At 51.3% G+C, this 14595-nt stretch overlaps 1 long non-coding RNA gene across 1 annotated transcript; it reads right to left on the minus strand.

Annotated features, from left to right (window-relative positions):
* Positions 1–7482: 7482 nt before the first annotated feature.
* LOC122866212 lies at positions 7483–8256 on the minus strand. Its single transcript, XR_006375645.1, has 3 exons — positions 7809–8256; positions 7647–7727; positions 7483–7571 (listed from the first exon to the last, which is right to left on the minus strand). It is a non-coding gene; the product is annotated as an uncharacterized LOC122866212 (long non-coding RNA).
* Between the last annotated feature and the right edge of the window lie 6339 nt (positions 8257–14595).

Here is a 14595-nt window from a genome sequence, read left to right on the forward strand (position 1 = left end):
GCTGGGGCGGATAGCTAGGCTGCTTCTGGGGCACCTGCTGCTGCTGCTGGGGCGGATAGCTAGGCTGCTTCTGGGGCACCTGCTGCTGCTGGGGCGGATAGCTAGGCTGCTTCTGGGGCACCTGCTGCTGCTGCTGGGGCGGATAGCTAGGCTGCTTCTGGGGCACCTGCTGCAGATAGCTAGGCTGCTGCGGGGGCAGATAGCTAGGCTGCTTCTGGGGCACCTGCTGCAGATAGCTAGGCTGCTGCGGGGGCAGATAGCTAGGCTGCTTCTGGGGCACCTGCTGCAGATAGCTAGGCTGCTGCGGGGGCAGATAGCTAGGCTGCTTCTGGGGCACCTGCTGCAGATAGCTAGGCTGCTGCGGGGGCAGATAGCTAGGCTGCTTCTGGGGCACCTGCTGCAGATAGCTAGGCTGCTTCTGGGGCACCTGCTGCAGATAGCTAGGCTGCTTCTGGGGCACCTGCTGCAGATAGCTAGGCTGCTTCTGGGGCACCTGCTGCAGATAGCTAGGCTGCTTCTGGGGCACCTGCTGCTGCTGGGGCGGATAGCTAGGCTGCTTCTGGGGCACCTGCTGCAGATAGCTAGGCTGCTGCTGCGGCGGATAGCTAGGCTGCTTCTGGGGCACCTGCTGCAGATAGCTAGGCTGCTTCTGGGGCACCTGCTGCAGATAGCTAGGCTGCTTCTGGGGCAGATTGCTAGGCTTCTGGGGCACCTGCTGCTGGGGCGGATAGCTAGGCTGCTTCTGGGGCACCTGCTGCTGCGGCGGATAGCTAGGCTGCTTCTGGGGCACCTGCTGCTGCGGCGGATAGCTAGGCTGCTTCTGGGGCACCTGCTGCTGCGGCGGATAGCTAGGCTGCTTCTGGGGCACCTGCTGCTGCGGCGGATAGCTAGGCTGCTTCTGGGGCACCTGCTGCTGCGGCGGATAGCTAGGCTGCTTCTGGGGCACCTGCTGCTGCGGCGGATAGCTAGGCTGCTTCTGGGGCACCTGCTGCTGCGGCGGATAGCTAGGCTGCTTCTGGGGCACCTGCTGCTGCGGCGGATAGCTAGGCTGCTTCTGGGGCACCTGCTGCTGCGGCGGATAGCTAGGCTGCTTCTGGGGCACCTGCTGCTGCGGCGGATAGCTAGGCTGCTTCTGGGGCACCTGCTGCTGGGGCGGATAGCTAGGCTGCTTCTGGGGCACCTGCTGCTGCGCGGATAGCTAGGCTGCTTCTGGGGCACCTAGGCAGCTTCTGGGGATAGCTGCTGCTGGGACGGATAGCTAGGCTGCTGCTGCGGCGGATAGCTAGGCTGCTTCTGGGGCACATAGCTAGGCTGCTTCTGGGGAACCTGCTGCTGCTGCTGGGACGGATAGCTAGGCTGCTTCTGGGGCACATAGCTAGGCTTCTGGGGCACCTGCTGCTGCGGCGGATAGCTAGGCAGCTTCTGGGGAACCTGCTGCTGGGACGGATAGCTAGGCTGCTGCTGCGGCGGATAGCTAGGCTGCTTCTGCGGATAGCTAGGCTGCTTCTGGGGAACCTGCTGCTGCGGCGGATAGCTAGGCTGCTTCTGGGGAACCTGCTGCTGCGGCGGATAGCTAGGCTGCTTCTGGGGAACCTGCTGCTGCGGCGGATAGCTAGGCTGCTTCTGGGGAACCTGCTGCTGCTGCTGCGGCGGATAGCTAGGCTGCTTCTGGGAACCTGCTGCTGCTGCTGCGGCGGATAGCTAGGCTGCTTCTGGGGAACCTGCTGCTGCTGCTGCGGCGGATAGCTAGGCTGCTTCTGGGGAACCTGCTGCTGCTGCTGCGGCGGATAGCTAGGCTGCTTCTGGGGAACCTGCTGCTGCTGCTGCGGCGGATAGCTAGGCTGCTTCTGGGGAACCTGCTGCTGCTGCTGCGGCGGATAGCTAGGCTGCTTCTGGGGAACCTGCTGCTGCTGCTGGGGCGGATAGCTAGGCTGCTTCTGGGGAACCTGCTGCTGCTGCTGGGGCGGATAGCTAGGCTGCTTCTGGGGAACCTGCTGCTGCTGCTGGGGCGGATAGCTAGGCTGCTTCTGGGGCACCTGCTGCTGCTGCTGGGGCAGATAGCTAGGCTGCTTCTGGGGCACCTGCTGCTGCTGCTGGGGCAGATAGCTAGGCTGCTTCTGGGGCACCTGCTGCAGATAGCTAGGCTGCTGCGGGGGCAGATAGCTAGGCTGCTTCTGGGGCACCTGCTGCAGATAGCTAGGCTGCTGCGGGGGCAGATAGCTAGGCTGCTTCTGGGGCACCTGCTGCAGATAGCTAGGCTGCTGCGGGGGCAGATAGCTAGGCTGCTTCTGGGGCACCTGCTGCAGATAGCTAGGCTGCTGCGGGGCAGATAGCTAGGCTGCTTCTGGGGCACCTGCTGCAGATAGCTAGGCTGCTGCGGGGCAGATAGCTAGGCTGCTTCTGGGGCACCTGCTGCAGATAGCTAGGCTGCTGCGGGGGCAGATAGCTAGGCTGCTTCTGGGGCACCTGCTGCAGATAGCTAGGCTGCTGCGGGGGCAGATAGCTAGGCTGCTTCTGGGGCACCTGCTGCAGATAGCTAGGCTGCTTCTGGGGCACCTGCTGCTTCTGGGGCAGATTGCTAGGCTTCTGGGGCAGATAGCTAGGCTGCTTCTGGGGCACCTGCTGCTGCGGCGGATAGCTAGGCTGCTTCTGGGGCACCTGCTGCTGCGGCGGATAGCTAGGCTGCTTCTGGGGCACCTGCTGCTGCGGCGGATAGCTAGGCTGCTTCTGGGGCACCTGCTGCTGCGGCGGATAGCTAGGCTGCTTCTGGGGCACCTGCTGCTGCGGCGGATAGCTAGGCTGCTTCTGGGGCACCTGCTGCTGCGGCGGATAGCTAGGCTGCTTCTGGGGCACCTGCTGCTGCGGCGGATAGCTAGGCTGCTTCTGGGGCACCTGCTGCTGCGGCGGATAGCTAGGCTGCTTCTGGGGCACCTGCTGCTGCAGATAGCTAGTCAGTTGAGGCTGCTGGGGCTGATAACCAACCCCCACTACTACTGGCAGTTTAGGGTATGTGAATAAATACTCTATTTCTGGCACAGATTGGTAGTTTGGTTCCTGTGATTCAGTTTCAGGCGTGTATCTGGCAATTAGCGGTGTGTTGTAGCTATTTGCCTCATTTGCATTGGAGATTAAACCACCATCAAGTGGTCTTTTGTACCATGAAGATTTGTCTCCAGTGTTAAAAGTACTTGAATCTGATTGATAGCCTGGAACTGGCACGTCACTATCTCCATACTTCTCAGCAGATCCAATACTGTAAGCTGTTCAGAAAATATTTTAGTCTATAATTTTAGTCCATACATACAACCAATTAAATAGTTTCACAACATAACTAAACTTACCATTTGCTTGATGTCTTCCAACAGCTAGCAAAGACAACAACAGCCAGCTAGACAAGACATTCCCATGTTAGTATACACCTTAATAATGAGTTGAACAAACAATTAAAAACAACTTTAAAACTTACTTTAAGAGAAACCCCATGCCTTCAGCCACAGTTGTAGGCCAGTGATACAGCAAACTTCAAACCACACAACTGAACCAATCTGAAAACAATAAGTCATTGCAGTAACACTGGAGCTCTTTATGAGCTGTCCCCGCTTACCGTGCTGATTAACTGGACACAGGTGTGAGTAGATAAAGGCAGGTGTGGCTAGTTCTTTGACAGGAGAGGTCCACTGCAGAACTAGAAAATGCTAGTTGAGAGGCTTTCAGAAGCTAGTGAAGTGTGTCCTTGACACTGCCTTGACAGTCCAGCAGCCCAACTAAGTAGTTATTTGATAAAAGTAGGAAAAACTACAAGAAGGCCTATCCGGTCAGCTTCATCATGATGTGTTATTTCAGCCACTTCACAGAACATGATCAATTTTGACTGTGATGTCATGATTTTTACCATAACTTAAAATATTTGGTTCGGTAAATATCTAGAAGGGGCGGAATAAACTCAGATCATCAAACTGTATCAACAGTAAACTTATGCTTGACTGAGTGCAGGGAAATTGAACTTCCTGCTTGACTAGATTAGTGTTTCATATTTGCTTTATTTGTCACTGTTAAACACACACACGTAATAAATCAGACGGAAACATATTTGTTGTCTGGCTGTTAAACATTTAATTTAAAACTGGATTCACAAACACTTCAGTTTCATGGTTATATTTGATAGACAATAAAACGGAGGAAGGATGAACATGACAAATTATAATTTAAGAAAAGCATTTTTTTCATTTAAAATGCTGTATTTAAAATTAAGAAAAGCCTTTATTCATCCCCAGAGGGGAAAATGCAGGTATTGCAGCAGCACAGGACAGAAATAAGAGAAAGCAAAAAATAAATTAGATGTAGCCTATATAAAATAATAGAAATAAAAATAGAAACTAAACAAGAGCAATTAAAGTCAAAAATCACAAGGCAGGAGTGATAGAGATGTGATTAGTAGTAGTGAAGTCAGTAAGTCTATATAATAATAATAATAAAACTTTATTTATAGAGCACTTATCTAAACAAAGTACAAAGTGCTTCACAACAAGAGAAATAAAATACCACATTGAATGACAACATATTAAGAAATAAAATACACAAAAGCAATAAAATAAACAATAAAATAAACAGCCAGTTCAGGTAAAATCAGGATATGCTTTCAGATAAAAATGTGTTTTGAGAATAGACTTAAACGAAGACACTGACTCAGAAAACCTAATGTCTTCGGGCAAGTTGTTCCAGAGCCTCAAAGTTTTTTGATTAAGACAAGTGAACAGGCTGTTACAATAATCAAGGTGTGAGAAGATAAAGCATGTACAACAGTTTCTGCATCACTAAGATTGAGAATAGATCAGATTTTTGCAATGTTTTAGGTGATAAAAACCTGAAGCTTAGTGATATGTTGCTCAAAACATAAATTGTTATCAAACAGGACACCAAGATTTCTTGCAGCAGGCTTGATATGTTGTGACAGGTAACCAGTAGATGGCAGTATTTGTTTAGTGATGTGTTGGGGCCCAATAACAAGGATTTCAGTTTTATTTGAGTTGAGCTGAAGAAAATTCTGCAGAGAACTCAGCGTACTAAGGTCAGTGGGCTTGACAGGGAGGTACAACTGTGTGTCATCTGCATAACAATGAAAATAAATACCATGTCTGCAGATTACATCACCCAAAGGAAGCATGTATGAGGAGAACAGTATTGGTCCCAGAATTGAACCTTGAGGCACACCGTTCTTGATATGGGAAAAGGATGACATGAAGTTATTAATACTGACACAGAATTTCCTATTGGACAGATAAGATGAGAACCAGTCTAGTGCAGTGCCAGATATGTCCACCCAGTGCCTCAGTCTATCTAAAAAAATGTTATGATCAATTGTGTCAAAGGCAGCACTTAAGTCCAACAGGACAAGAATTGAACACATGCCTGCGTCTGCATTCATTAAAAGGTCATTGGTGACTTTGAGAAGGGCTGTCTCAATGCTGTGGTGTTGGCGAAAGCCAGATTGGAACTTTTCAAAGGTATTATTGTTTTCCACAGCGGCAAGAAGCTGCTTGGATAAGTTTTTCGAGAATCTTTGAAATTAAAGGCAATTTGGAGATTGGGCGATAGTTTTCCAGGAGGGTGGGATCAAGCCCAGGTTGTTTTACAGTTTTTTCCAGTTGCTAACAAGCATTGTTCAATACTGAAACCACATTTTCAAAACGCTTCACACAGTCTGCATTACCAGCATGAATGTTGGCCAAACAGTTAATCTCACCTACAAAACTCACTCAGACCAACATAACACTCGCAACAATGTTTTCTTGTTCAGAAAACACACATTTCATTCACAACACACTGACCTAAAAAACACTAACAACGGGAAGCATTACATAATTCATGAACTTTTCTTTTTGTAAAGTTTCAATGATTTCCACATAAATAATGTAACACAATTTCACTTTATTGAAAGCATTTGTAACACGAATGAATCAGAAATTAATCAAAATTAAATTTTTTTTATATGAATATAGTACTTGAAAATTATAACCAAAAGGTGAAAAAAGAGGGAAAAAACTCCAGGGCTGCAATGATAATGAAAAAAGAATACATAAAATACATTACTACACATTACTGTACCATGTGTAGTTCATTATAGTAAATTACAGTGATGGTTCTAGTCTGCTCTCTCTCACATTTGGCCACAAGTTTTCATCAACATCACATCTGATGTCGTCTCTGACAATCCATCTTGGAAAGTACCTCCTGGAATGTCTAATCCATCCCTGGCAGTCTTCAGGAGAAATGTCTCCACAACCTGCAGTCATTGCCTCCAGTATTTTAAAATAATTACTGCATAAATGCTTGGAATTTGCCATCACTGTTTTGAATGTGTTTTTAATCATTTTGCATGCAGTGTGTTAGCATTAGAAAAATGTGCTGAAAATACATAGTATTTTGCATGTTGTGGAGTACAAATGGGAAAAGAGTTCCTGAATTTTGAAAAGTGTGGTCACTGAATGCATTTTATCCGAAAGCAATGAAAAATGGTTCAGTTGCATTGACTTCTGTTTCGCTGACTGCTGACTTTGCTGAGTTTTGAAAATGGGGTTTCAGTATTGAACAATGCTTGTTAGCAACTGGAAAAAACTGTAGGACTGGCTGGACACAAGCTGTTTTAAAGTAATCAGGGACACAGCCAGTAGACAGCGGCTGTTAAAAAATTGTAAAAAGGGGCGCAATACAATCCATAACTTGCAATAAAAACCTAGTTGGGATTTTGTCCAGAGGGCTGGAGGACACTCATAAGTGACATGATGTCTGCGAGTTCAGGCAGTGTAACAGGAGAAAAGTTGCTCAGAATCCCTGAGTGGGTGATCCACATCTAAAAAGGAAGGATTGGGGGGTGATGTCAGATATTAACTCCACCTTTCCAGCAAAGTGCAAAAGAAACTTTTCACAATCAGCAGGGGCACAAGGAGAGGCAGGGTTAACTGATCCATAGTTTTAAATAGGAATCTGGGGTTGTGCTGATTGACAGAAATAAGTGCAGAGAAATGCCGTGTTCCTGCATCCTTCACCATCCTATTATAAAAAGGTGTAATAACTCTTCTAGTATATTACAAACAGGGTTCACCAGAATTATACTTGATCAATATAAAAATAGTATGTAAAAAAGTATAACAATGTACTATAAGGAGAAATTTAGTATAGCATGATAGAATCAAATACAATATATTTGATTTTGTATGCTAAATATTCCTAAAAAAAAAATCTTTACATTCAAGACTTTCAGAACAAAACTCAGATATAAGTTAGTCAGCATTTTTATTTGTATACAACTTGTTTGGTTTATTTATTTTACTTCTACTATCAGAGGAACTACATTTCCTGTCAGCAGCAACATCACGTCTCATTTCAGGTATTTAACCTGCATGTTTAAACCAATCATGGTCTGCTGCCAAACTTGATAAACACGTCCTTACCAAACAAGGAGATTGTCAAGAAACTACAGAATAGATACAAGGTTAGTTTATTTTAATTTGACAAGTCAATACAATGGCTCAGTTGAAAGCAGTCCTTGAGGCATCTTCAGTGTTGTGTACCTAAAAAACAAATAAGGCAAGTCAGTATTTGAAAACCTCAAATCATCCGATTGCTGAGTTTAAGTAGCTACGTACCCTGCCCATCGCTCCTCTAGATTTGACCGAAGTCCATAGCCATTCCCAATGTTGTTACCAGAAACTCCAGTGGTGCTGTGCCTGGAAGAAATTCAAGTTGGCCAGATAACTCAGTGATTATGTCGACCTTGCTAATGAAAATGCGGCACGATCACAGCTTACCACTTCGTGTCCATTTGGGGAGCGACTCCTTGGCCAAAATGTGGATAATCATTGTAGCGCGCCTGCTCAGACACCTGGAACTGCTGGGGTGAGTAACTGATCTATTAAGCCCGTTGGGGCTGGTATCTGGGCCACTGAAGCACCTGCGCTCTCTGCGCCCACTGGGGCAGATAGCCAGGCTGGATGGGCCAGTGTGGCTGGTAACTAGGCTTCTGGGGCACCTGCAGCTGTGGATAGCTATGCTTCAGAGGAACCTGCGTTCTCTGCAGCCACTGAAGATAGTAGCCAGGCTTTTTGGGTGGTTGGGGCTGGTAGCTAGGCTTCTGGGGCACCTGCTGCTGCTGGGGCGGATAGCTAGGCTTCTGGGGCACCTGCTGCTGCTGCTGCTGCTGCTGGGGCGGATAGCTAGGCTTCTGGGGCACCTGCTGCTGCTGCTGCTGCTGGGGCGGATAGCTAGGCTTCTGGGGCACCTGCTGCTGCTGCTGCTGCTGCTGCTGCTGCTGCGGATAGCTAGGCTTCTGGGGCACCTGCTGCTGCTGCTGGGGGGGATAGCTAGGCTTCTGGGGCACCTGCTGCTGCTGCTGCTGATAGCTAGGCTTCTGGGGCACCTGCTGCTGCTGCTGCTGGGGCGGATAGCTAGGCTTCTGGGGCACCTGCTGCTGCTGCTGCTGGGGCGGATAGCTAGGCTTCTGGGGCACCTGCTGCTGCTGGGGCGGATAGCTAGGCTTCTGGGGCACCTGCTGCTGGGGCGGATAGCTAGGCTTCTGGGGCACCTGCTGCTGCTGCTGGGGCGGATAGCTAGGCTTCTGGGGCACCTGCTGCTGGGGCGGATAGCTAGGCTTCTGGGGCACCTGCTGCTGCTGCTGGGGCGGATAGCTAGGCTTCTGGGGCACCTGCTGCTGCTGCTGGGGCGGATAGCTAGGCTTCTGGGGCACCTGCTGCTGCTGCTGGGGCGGATAGCTAGGCTTCTGGGGCACCTGCTGCTGCTGCTGGGGCGGATAGCTAGGCTTCTGGGGCACCTGCTGCTGCTGCTGGGGCGGATAGCTAGGCTTCTGGGGCACCTGCTGCTGCTGCTGGGGCGGATAGCTAGGCTTCTGGGGCACCTGCTGCTGCTGCTGGGGCGGATAGCTAGGCTTCTGGGGCACCTGCTGCTGCTGCTGGGGCGGATAGCTAGGCTTCTGGGGCACCTGCTGCTGCTGCTGGGGCGGATAGCTAGGCTTCTGGGGCACCTGCTGCTGCTGCTGGGGCGGATAGCTAGGCTTCTGGGGCACCTGCTGCTGCTGCTGGGGCGGATAGCTAGGCTTCTGGGGCACCTGCTGCTGCTGCTGGGGCGGATAGCTAGGCTTCTGGGGCACCTGCTGCTGCTGCTGGGGCGGATAGCTAGGCTTCTGGGGCACCTGCTGCTGCTGCTGGGCGGATAGCTAGGCTTCTGGGGCACCTGCTGCTGCTGCTGGGGCGGATAGCTAGGCTTCTGGGGCACCTGCTGCTGCTGCTGGGGCGGATAGCTAGGCTTCTGGGGCACCTGCTGCTGCTGCTGCTGCTGGGGCGGATAGCTAGGCTTCTGGGGCACCTGCTGCTGCTGCTGCTGGGGCGCATAGATAGGCTTCTGGGGCACCTGCTGCTGCTGCTGCTGGGGCGGATAGCTAGGCTGCTGGGGCACCTGCTGCTGCTGCTGCTGCTGGGGCGGATAGCTAGGCTGCTGGGGCACCTGCTGCTGCTGCTGGGGCGGATAGCTAGGCTGCTGGGGCACCTGCTGCTGCTGCTGGGGCGGATAGCTAGGCTGCTGCTGGGGCACCTGCTGCAGATAGCTAGGCTGCTGCTGGGGCACCTGCTGCAGATAGCCAGGCTGCTGCTGGGGCACCTGCTGCAGATAGCCAGGCTGCTGCTGGGGCACCTGCTGCAGATAGCTAGGCTGCTGCTGGGGCACCTGCTGCAGATAGCTAGGCTGCTGCTGGGGCACCTGCTGCAGATAGCTAGGCTGCTGCTGGGGCACCTGCTGCAGATAGCTAGGCTGCTGCTGGGGCACCTGCTGCAGATAGCTAGGCTGCTGCTGGGGCACCTGCTGGATAGCAGGCTGCTGCTGGGGCACCTGCTGCTGCTGGGGCGGATAGCTAGGCTGCTGCTGGGGCACCTGCTGCTGCTGGGGCGGATAGCAAGGCTGCTGCTGGGGCACCTGCTGCTGCTGGGGCGGATAGCTAGGCTGCTGCTGGGGCACCTGCTGCTGCTGGGGCGGATAGCTAGGCTGCTGCTGGGGCACCTGCTGCTGCTGGGGCGGATAGCTAGGCTGCTGCTGGGGCACCTGCTGCTGCTGGGGCGGATAGCTAGGCTGCTGCTGGGGCACCTGCTGCTGCTGGGGCGGATAGCTAGGCTGCTGCTGGGGCACCTGCTGCTGCTGGGGCGGATAGCTAGGCTGCTGCTGGGGCACCTGCTGCTGCTGGGGCGGATAGCTAGGCTGCTGCTGGGGCACCTGCGTTCTCTGCAACCACTGAAGATAGTAGCCAGGCTTTTTGGGTGGTTGGGGCTGGTAGCTAGGCTGCTTCTGCGGCACCTGCTCCTGGGGCAGATAGCTAGGCTGCTGGGGCACCTGCTCCTGCTGCTGGGGCACCTGCTCCTGCTGCTGGGGCACCTGCTGGGGCGGATAGCTAGGCTTCTGGGGCACCTGCTGGGGCGGATAGCTAGGCTTCTGGGGCACCTGCTGGGGCGGATAGCTAGGCTTCTGGGGCACCTGCTGCTGCTGCTGCTGCTGCTGGGGCGGATAGCTAGGCTGCTGGGGCACCTGCTGCTGCGGCGGATAGCTAGGCTCCTGGGGCACCTGCTGCTGCTGGGGTGGATAGCTAGGCTGCTGCTGGGGCACCTGCGTTCTCTGCAGCCACTGAAGATAGTAGCCAGGCTTTTTGAGTGGTTGGGGCTGGTAGCTAGGCTGCTTCTGGGGCACCTGCTCCTGCTGCTGGGGCACCTGCTCCTGCTGCTGGGGCACCTGCTCCTGCTGCTGGGGCACCTGCTCCTGCTGCTGGGGCACCTGCTCCTGCTGCTGGGGCACCTGCTCCTGCTGCTGGGGCACCTGCTCCTGCTGCTGGGGCACCTGCTCCTGCTGCTGCTGCTGGGGCGGATAGCTAGGCTGCTTCTGGGGAACCTGCTGGGGCGGATAGCTAGGCTTCTGGGGCACCTGCTGCTGCTGGGGTGGATAGCTAGGCTGCTGGGGCACCTGCTGCTGCTGGGGCGGATAGCTAGGCTGCTGGGGCACCTGCTGCTGCTGGGGCGGATAGCTAGGCTGCTGGGGCACCTGCTGCTGCTGGGGCGGATAGCTAGGCTGCTGGGGCACCTGCTGCTGCTGGGGCACCTGCTCCTGGGGCAGATAGCTAGGCTTCTGGGGCACCTGCTCCTGGGGCACCTGCTCCTGGGGCGGATAGCTAGGCTTCTGGGGCACCTGCTCCTGGGGCCGATAGCTAGGCTTCTGGGGCACCTGCTCCTGCTGCTGGGGCGGATAGCTAGGCTTCTGGGGCAGATAGCTAGGCTGCTGGGGCACCTGCTCCTGCTGCTGGGGCGGATAGCTAGGCTTCTGGGGCAGATAGCTAGGCTGCTGGGGCAGATAGCTAGGCTGCTGGGGCAGATAGCTAGGCTGCTGGGGCAGATAGCTAGGCTGCTGGGGCACCTGCTCCTGCTGCGGCGGATAGCTAGGCTTCTGGGGCACCTGCTGCGGCTGCTGCTGCTGCTGGGGCGGATAGCTAGGCTGCTGGGGCACCTGCGTTCTCTGCAGCCACTGAAGATAGTAGCCAGGCTTTTTGGGTGGTTGGGGCTGGTAGCTAGGCTTCTGGGGCACCTGCTGCTGGGGCAAATAGCTAGGCGGCTGCTGGGGCACCTGCTGCTGCTGATCGCTAGGCTTCTGGGGCACCTGCTGCTGCTGCTCGCTAGGCTTCTGGGGCACCTGCTGCTGCTCGCTAGGCTTCTGGGGCACCTGCTGCTGCTCGCTCGCTAGGCTTCTGGGGCACCTGCTGCTGCTCGCTAGGCTTCTGGGGCACCTGCTGCTGCTCGCTAGGCTTCTGGGGCACCTGCTGCTGCTCGCTAGGCTTCTGGGGCACCTGCTGCTGCTCGCTAGGCTTCTGGGGCACCTGCTGCTGCTCGCTAGGCTTCTGGGGCACCTGCTGCTGCTCGCTAGGCTTCTGGGGCACCTGCTGCTGCAGATAGCTAGTCAGTTGAGGCTGCTGGGGCTGATAACCAACCCCCACTACTACTGGCAGTTTAGGGTATGTGAATAAATACTCTATTTCTGGCACAGATTGGTAGTTTGGTTCCTGTGATTCAGTTTCAGGCGTGTATCTGGCAATTAGCGGTGTGTTGTAGCTATTTGCCTCATTTGCATTGGAGATTAAACCACCATCAAGTGGTCTTTTGTACCATGAAGATTTGTCTCCAGTGTTAAAAGTACTTGAATCTGATTGATAGCCTGGAACTGGCACGTCACTATCTCCATACTTCTCAGCAGATCCAATACTGTAAGCTGTTCAGAAAATATTTTAGTCTATAATTTTAGTCCATACATACAACCAATTAAATAGTTTCACAACATAACTAAACTTACCATTTGCTTGATGTCTTCCAACAGCTAGCAAAGACAACAGCAGCCAGCTAGACAAGACATTCCCATGTTAGTATACACCTTAATAATGAGTTGAACAAACAATTAAAAAACAACTTTAAAACTTACTTTAAGAGAAACCCCATGCCTTCAGCCACAGTTGTAGGCCAGTGATACAGCAAACTTCAAACCACACAACTGAACCAATCTGAAAACAATAAGTCATTGCAGTAACACTGGAGCTCTTTATGAGCTGTCCCCGCTTACCGTGCTGATTAACTGGACACAGGTGTGAGTAGATAAAGGCAGGTGTGGCTAGTTCTTTGACAGGAGAGGTCCACTGCAGAACTAGAAAATGCTAGTTGAGAGGCTTTCAGAAGCTAGTGAAGTGTGCCCTTTTGACTGTCCAGCAGCCCAACTAAGTAGTTATTTGATAAAAGTAGGAAAAACTACAAGAAGGCCTATCCGGTCAGCTTCATCATGATGTGTTATTTCAGCCACTTCACAGAACATGATCAATTTTGACTGTGATGTCATGATTTTTACCATAACTTAAAATATTTGGTTCGGTAAATATCCAGAAGGGGCAGAATAAACTCAGATCATCAAACTGTATCAACAGTAAACTTATGCTTGACTGAGTGCAGGGAAATTGAACTTCCTGCTTGACTAGATTAGTGTTTCATATTTGCTTTATTTGTCACTGTTAAACACACACACGTAATAAATCAGACGGAAACATATTTGTTGTCTGGCTGTTAAACATTTAATTTAAAACTGGATTTACAAACACTTCAGTTTCATGGTTATATTTGATAGACAATAAAACGGAGGAAGGATGAACATGACAAATTATAATTTAAGAAAAGCATTTTTTTCCATTTAAAATGTCGCTCCTCTGGATTTGACCGAAGTCCATAGCCATTCCCAATGTTGTTACCAGAAACTCCAGTGGTGCTGTGCCTGGAAGAAATTCAAGTTGGCCAGATTACTCACTAATTATGTCAATCTTGCTAATGAAAATGCGGCACGATCACAGCTTACCCATTCGTGTCCATTTGGGGAGCGACTCCTTGTGTGGATAATCATTGTAGCGCGTCTGCTCAGACACCTGGAACTGCTGGGGTGAGTAACTGATCTACTAAGCCCGTTGCGGCTGGTATCTGGGGCACCTGCACTCTCTGCGGCCACTGGGGATGGTAGCCAGGCTGCTTGGGCACCTGCGGCGTCTGCTGCTGCTGCAGATAGCTACAGTAAGTGTCTGGGGCACCTGCAGCAGCTGCTGCTGCAGATAGCTAAGCGTCTGGGGCATCTGCGGTGGCTGCTGCTGCGGATAGCTAAGCGTCTGGGGCATCTGCGGTGGCTGCTGCTGCAGATAGCTACAGTAAGTGTCTGGGGCATCTGCGGCAGCTGCTGCTGCGGATAGCTAAGTGTCTGGGGCACCTGCGGCGGCTGCTGCTGCAGATAGCTAAGCGTCTGGGGCACCTGCGGTGGCTGCTGCTGCAGATAGCTAAGTGTCTGGGCTGCAGATAGCTAAGTGTCTGGGGCACCTGCGGCAGCTGCTGCTGCAGATAGCTAAGTGTCTGGGGCATCTGCGGCAGCTGCTGCTGCAGATAGCTAAGTGTCTGGGGCATCTGCGGTGGCTGCTGCTGTGGATAACTAGGCTTCTGGGGTACCTGCGGCTGCTGGGGCGGATATTAGAGGTAGCCCCTATAAAACAAAAATAAGAATAGAAGTAAAAATAGAAACTAAACAATAGCAATTAAAGTCAAAATCACAAGGTAAGAGTGATAGTGATGTGATTAGCAGCAGCGAAGTCAGCAAGTCTAGTATATGTAAACAGCGTACAACAGAATAATATGTTATATTATGATAATACTTAGTGTTTGTCTGCATCAATATAGAATTATAATATAATATATAATGTAATAAAATAGTATAACATATTAACATAATATAGCACACTATAATATAGTATGGGATATAAAATATAGTATAAGGGGAAATGTATTTAGTATAGTATAACATAATATATACTATAGTACAGCAATATATAATTTCAAATATAATATAGAATAGTATAATATAGAATAGATAATACATTTGATTTTGTATACTCAAAATATATAAATATTCCTAAATCATCTTCCTAAATAAAAACATTTTAGATTATCTTTACATTAAAGACTTTTTCAGAACCAAAACATAAAA

Source organism: Siniperca chuatsi, linkage group LG19 (genome assembly GCF_020085105.1).
Source record: "Siniperca chuatsi isolate FFG_IHB_CAS linkage group LG19, ASM2008510v1, whole genome shotgun sequence".
NCBI lineage: Eukaryota > Metazoa > Chordata > Actinopteri > Centrarchiformes > Sinipercidae > Siniperca > Siniperca chuatsi.